Genomic DNA, 6,754 nt, shown 5'->3' with positions numbered 1-6,754 from the left:
ACAACCCGGCCACGCCCCCACGCCGGCGCGCGGCGAATCGCGGCCACGCCCCCCGCCTGCCCCACACCTCGCCAGGCTCTGCCAACTCCGAGTGGCTGCGCCTGCGCGCGTTGTGCATCTCGGGAGGACGTGACGTCTCCCGCGATTCGAATCAATACAGGAAGCGCGGCTCCACGCGTTGCCCAGGGCAACCGCGACCGGAAGAGGACCGGCCAGGGGCTAGACGTTGCAGAAATGGCTCTGGTAGGTTGAGGGTGTGGTTCCCACTGGGGACAGTCGCGGAATGGGGCGCCACAGGGCAGACCCTTCCTAGGGCAGATTGAAGCCAGGCACACCACAGTGCGGCATTGACGTTGAGCCTAACGAGCGCAGATAGGACCCAACACCAGGTGCGTGTGCCGAACGTAGAAACGTCACTGCTGAGAGTCATTCATTTATTCAACAAGCATGCATTGCGCTCCTACTAAGTGCTGCTCCTCCAGGCCCCAGTGAGACAGCAGGAAACAAAACAGGTGTTTACGCCGGGTGTGGTGGCTCAGGCCTGTAATCCCAGCACTTTGGGAGGCCGAGGCGGGCGGATCACCTGAGGCGCGGAGTTCAAGACCAGCCTGGCCGACACAGTGAAAGCCCGTCTCTACTAAAAATAGAAAAATTAGCCGGGCGTGGTGGCGCATGCCTGTAATCCCAGCTACTCGGGAGGCTGAGGCAAGAGAATCCCTTGAACCCAGGAGGCGGAGGTTGCAGTGAGCCGAGATTGCACCACTGCACTCCAGCCAGGGCGAAAGAGCAAGACTATGTCTTGAAAAAAAAACCCAAAAAAACAAAAACAGGTTTCAAAAAAAATTCTGGGCCGGGCGCGGTGGCTCACGCCTGTAATCACAGCACTTTGGGAGGCGGAGGCAGGTGGATCACCTGAGGTCAGAAGTTCGAGACCAGCCTGGCCAACATAGTGAAACCCCGTCTCTACTAAAAATACAAAAAATTATCCGAGCATCGTGGCAGGTGCCTGTAATTCCAGCTACTCAGGAGTCTGAGGCAGAAGACTTGCTTGAACCGGGGAAGCAGAGGTTTCAATGAGCTGAGATCGCGCCATTGTACTCCAGCCTGGGCAACAGGGCAAGACTCCATCTCAAAAAAAAAAACAAGGTTAAACATAGAATTTCCACATGACAGAGCAGTAACACTCCTAGGTATCTACCTAAGAGAAATAAACATGTAACGTCCATGCAAAAACTCACACACCCATGTGCATAGCAGCTTTATTCTTAACAGCCACAAAGTACACACAACCCAAATGTGCATCAACAGATGAATGGAAAACGCTCCATTCATACAATGACACGGTATTTTGCAATATGAGACAATGAGGCTCTGACACAGGCTACAACTTGGATGAACCTCGAAAGCATTGTGCGCAGTGAAACAAGCCAGACACAACACAGTGAGTGATTCCATTGATATGAAATGTCCACATAAGCAAATTCATAGAGACAGGAAGTGGATTAGTGGTTGCCAGAGGCTGGAAGAGGGGGATCAGGAGTGACTGGAATGAACTTTATTTTGGGGGGGTTGATGGATATGTTCTAAAATTGATATGATGGCCATGCACCTGGCTCACACCTGTATTCCCAGCACTTTGGGAGGCCAAGGTGGGCAGATCACTTGAGGTCAGGAGTTCGAGATCAGCCTGGCCAATCTGGTGAAACCCCGTCTCTACTAAAAATACAAAAATGAGCCAGGTGTGGAGGTGGGCACCTGTAGTCCCAGCTACTCGGGAGGCTGAGGCAGGGGAATCACTTGAACCCGAGAAGTGGAGGTTGCAGTGAGCCCAGATCATGCCACCACACTCCAGTCTGGGCGTCACAGCAAGACTCCGTCTCAGAAAAAAAAAAAAAAAAAAAAAATTGATGTGATGATGGCTGCCTGACTCTGAATATACTAAACACCACTCAATTATCACATAACACGGATGAATTGTACAGTATGTAAACTATATCTCAATACAGCTGTTATTTAAAAAGTTTTTGCCGGGCACAGTGGCTCGCACCTATAATCCCAGTGCTTTGGGAGGCCGAGGCAGGTGGATCATGATGTCAAGAGATTGAGACCATCCTGGCCAACACGGTGAAACCCCGTCTCTACTAAAAATACAAAAATTAGCTGGGCGTGGTGGCGCGTGCCTGTAATCCCAGCTTCTCAGGAGGCTGAGGTAGGAGAATCACTTGAACCTGGGAGACGGAGGTTGAAGTGAGCTGAGATTGCACCACTGCACTCCAGCCTGACAACAGAGCAAGACTCGGTCTCAAAAAAAAAAAAATTCCCCTTTGTCTGGAGCTGAGTTAAGGAGAAAAGAGAACAGGGAATAGGAGGCGGCAAGAGGTTACGGTTTCAGATGCAGTGCTCGGGGATGGTCTTATTGCAAACACGATGTTTTAATAAAGATCTGAAAGAGGAGCCAGGCGCGGTGGCTCACGGCTGTAATCCTGGCACTTTGAGAGGCCGAGGTGGGCGGGTCACTTGAGGTCAGGCCTTCAAGACCAGCCTGGCCAATATGGTGAAACCTCATCTCTACTAAAACTACAAAAATTAGCCGGGCGTGGCAGCAGGCCCCTGTATTCCCAGCTACTCGGGAGGCTGAGGGAGGAGAATCGTTGGAACCCGGGAGGTGGAGGTTACAGTGAGCTGAGATCGCACCACTGCACTCCAGCCTGGGCAACACAGCAAGACTCTGTCTCAAAAGAATAAAGATAAAATAAAAGAGAGGAGAGGGAGATTCTGACACAGAAACACAGAGACAGACACACAGGGGTCAAGGCCAGGTGATGACAGTGGCAGAGATGGGAGTGACGAAGCCACAAGCCGAGCAACACCAAGGATTGGCGGCCACCCCCAGAAGCTGGAAGAGGCAGGAAGGATCCTCCCCTGGGGCCTCCAGAGAGGGCACAGCTCTGCAGACACCTGGATTCCAGACTTCTGGCTCACAGGGACTTGCTCAATCTTAGAGGAACCACAGAACAGAAGGCACAGGCGTGGTTCTTCCTTGCTGTCAGTTTCTCGCAGGTCTGCAGAGGCCAGATGCCAAGTTCTCTGACTTACACAGGCCTTGCTTTTGGCTGAGGCTTTGATATCTGTGTCCTGCACCCTGGGATTATCTCCTCCCAGGGAGCATCCTTGGGGCCAATCATACCTGGCACCCTGCCCTTGTAGCCTTCCTGAGTCAGCACAGCTCCTGGTCCACAGGAAGTCCTCTGTAAACAGCCGGAACCACAAACATGTTGAGGTGACGTCCTCGCAAGGCGGCTGAGGGCTGCAGTGAGGCCTGTTATCTGCAGTCAGCTTTCCAACACGTAGGAAGGCAATGCAATAATTAAAAAAAAAAAAGGCCGGGCGCGGTGGCTCAAGCCTGTAATCCCAGCACTTTGGGAGGCCGAGACGGGTGGATCACGAGGTCAGGAGATCGAGACCATCCTGGCTAATACGGTGAAACCCCGTCTCTACTAAAAATACAAAAAACTAGCCGGGCGAGGTGGCGGGCGCCTGTAGTCCCGGCTACTCGGGAGGCTGAGGCAGGAGAATGGCGTGAACCCGGGAGGCGGAGCTTGCAGTGAGCTGAGATCCGGCCACTGCACTCCAGCCTGGGCGACAGAGCGAGACTCCGTCTCAAAAAAAAAAAAAAAAAAAAAAAAAAAAAAAAAAAGGGGGTGGGCTGGGCGCGGTGGCTCACGCCTGTAATCCCAGCACTTTGGGAGGCCAAGGCAGGCGGATCACGAGATCGAGAGCATCCTCGCTAACATGGTGAATCCCCATCTCTACTAAAAAAATACAACAAATTAGCCCAGTGTGGTGGCGGGCGCCTGTAGTCCCAGCTACCAGGGAGGCTGAGGCAGGAGAATGGTGTGAACCCAGGAGTCAGAGCTTGCAGTGAACCGAGATTGCGCCATTGCACTCCAGCCTGGGTGACAGCAAGACTCCGTCTCAAAAAAAAAGGGGTGTCAGTTCTACAAGGCCAGACACTGTGTCTGTTTTGTCCTGTGTTCTCTGTGCCAAGGACACTGTCCAGCATACAGTAGTTACTCAATAAATATTTGTGAATGTTGTCTTAACCTAGAAGTTGGCTTTCCAAAGGGATTTCTTTGCTATGCACAGCATTTTATGTTTTTTCATTAATTTTTATTTAATTTTTTTTTTTGAGGTGGAGTCTCGCTCTGTTGCCCAAGCTGGAGTGCAGTGGTATGATCTTGGCTCACTGCAACTTCCGCCTCCTGGGTTCAAGCGATGCTCCCGCCTCAGACTTGATGCTGCTGCCTCAGACTCCTGAGTAGCTGGAATTACAGGCACCTACCACCACGCCCAGCTAATTTTAGTATTTTTAGTAGAGATGGGGTTTCACCATGTTGGCCAGGCTGGTCTCAAACTCCTGACCACAGGTGATCCACCTGCCTTGGCCTCCCAAAGTGCTGGAATTACAGGTGTGAGCTACCGTGCCCAGCCATATTTTTTTAATTAATTGCTCACTTTTTTTTTTTTTTTTTTTGAGACAGAGTCTTGCTCTGTCACCCAGGCTGGAATGCAGTGGTGTGTGTGATTACAGCTCACTGGATCTTTGAACTCCTGGACTCAAGCTATCAAGCCTCCTGAGCAGCTGGGCCTGCAGGCATGAGCCACCACACCCAGTTGATTTTTTTTTTTTTTTTGAGACAGAGTCTTGCTCTGTTGCCCAGGCTGGAGTGCAGTGACAGGATCTCAACTCACTATAACCTCTGTCTCCCAGACTCAAGAGATTCTCCTGCCTCAGCCTCCCAAGTAGCTGGGATTACAGGCTGAGCCACTGCGCCCAGCTAAATTTAAAAAAATTTTTTTTCTGTTGAGACGGGGACTTATTACATTGCCCAGGCTGGTCTTGGAATCTTGAGCTCAAGCAATCATCCTCTCACCCCACAGCCTCCCAAAGTGCCAGGATTATGGTTACGAGCCACCACTCCTGGCAATCGCCCACATTTAAAAAATGAGAGATTGTAAGCGGGGCACAGTAGCTCACGCCTGTAATCCCAGCACTTTGGGAGGCCAAGGCAGGTAGATCACCTGTGGTGAGGAGTTCAAGACCAGCCTGGCCAACATGGTGAAACCCCGTCTCTACTAAAAATACAAAAAGTTAGCTGTGTGTGGTGGCAGGTGCCTGTAGTCTCAGCTACTCGGGAGGGTGAAGCAGGAGAATTGCTTGAACCTGGAAGGCAGAGGTTGCAGCTAGCCGTGATCGTGCCACTGCACTCCATCCTGGGCGACAAAGTGAGACTCTGTCTCCAAAAAGAAAAGAAAGAGAAAAAATTAGGCGAGGTGTCATGCGTCTGTATCCCAGCTACTAGGGCAGCTGAGGTGGGAGAATCGCTTGAATTTGAGGCTGCAATGAGCATTGAGTATACCACTGCACTCCGCCTGGGTGACAAAGAGAGACTCTGTCTCTAAAAAATAAATAATTTTTAAAAAGAAAGAAAGAAAAGATCAAAAGCATAAATACATAAAAAAGCTCCCACGGGGGCAGTAAAGATGAGTGAGCTGATTGGATTCTGACTCTGTTTAAGAGGGAGAGTCTACAGGACTGTGGATGGATAGGATGATGAGGTGAGAACAATTAATGTGGGGTTCACCTCTCCAGCTGCTCCTCTCAACACCTTGTACTCATCCTTAGGATCATTTTTCTAAATTCTCACATCCAATGCATCTACAAATCCTGTTTGTTTCTTCTTCAGAATTAATCTGGCACCTGCATATTTCTGTTCTCTCTGCTTCGTTCTTTATTTTTTGAGACGGAGTTTCGCTCTTGTTGCCCGGGCTGGAGTGCAATGGCACAATCTCGGCTCACCGCAACCTCTGCCTCCTGGGTTCCAGCGATTCTCCTGCCTCAGCCTCCCAAGTAGCTGGGATGACAGGTATGCCCCAACACGCCTGGCTAATTTTGTATTTTTAGTAGAGACGGAGTTTCTCCATGTTGGTCAGGCTGGTCTCAAACCCACGATCTCAGGTGATTGGCCTGCCTCGGCCTCCCAAAGTGCTGGGATTACCGGCGTAAGCCACCACACCCGTCCTTGTTCTCTCTGCTTCTAACCTTACTCTTCCATTGTCTGTTTCCTTTTTTTTTTTTGAGATGGAGTTTCACTCTTGTCACCCAGGCTGGAGTGGAATGGTGTGTGATCTTGGCTCACCGCAACCTCTGCCCCCAGTGTTCAAGCGATTCTCTGGCCTCAGCCTCCTGAGTAGCTGGGATTACAGGCGCGCACCACCACACCCAGCTAATTTTTGTATTTTTAGTAGAGACGGGGGTTTCACCATGTTGGCCAGGCTGGTTTCAAACTTCCGACCTCTGGTGACCCATCCAGCTCGGCCTCCCAAAGTGTTGGGATTACCGGTGTGAGCCACCGCACCCGGCTTCTTTCAGGTCTTTCTTCAGATGTCACCACCTCACATTCTGGCCACCCTTCCTGAAACTGCTCCCCCTATCCATACACCGCCCTTGGCTACCGAATTTTTTTTTCTCGTTAGCCTTTTTCACTATCTAATAGGTATTGCGTTTACTTATCCTGTTATTTTCTGTCTCCGTAATAACACTGTGAGGCGTACGAGGGTAAGGGCTGCAGGCTGTCTTGTCCTCAAGGTCCATGTACTATTTATTACATACGTGAATGAATGAACGACTACATTTCTTCGTTTTTTTATTCCTCATGTACTTAGGGTTCCAGCTCCCTGTGCCCATTGGCCA

Source organism: Macaca fascicularis, chromosome 19 (assembly GCF_037993035.2).
Source record: "Macaca fascicularis isolate 582-1 chromosome 19, T2T-MFA8v1.1".
Classification (NCBI taxonomy): domain Eukaryota; kingdom Metazoa; phylum Chordata; class Mammalia; order Primates; family Cercopithecidae; genus Macaca; species Macaca fascicularis.
The sequence above is the reverse complement of the archived record's forward strand: the minus strand, read 5'-3'. Positions refer to the sequence as shown.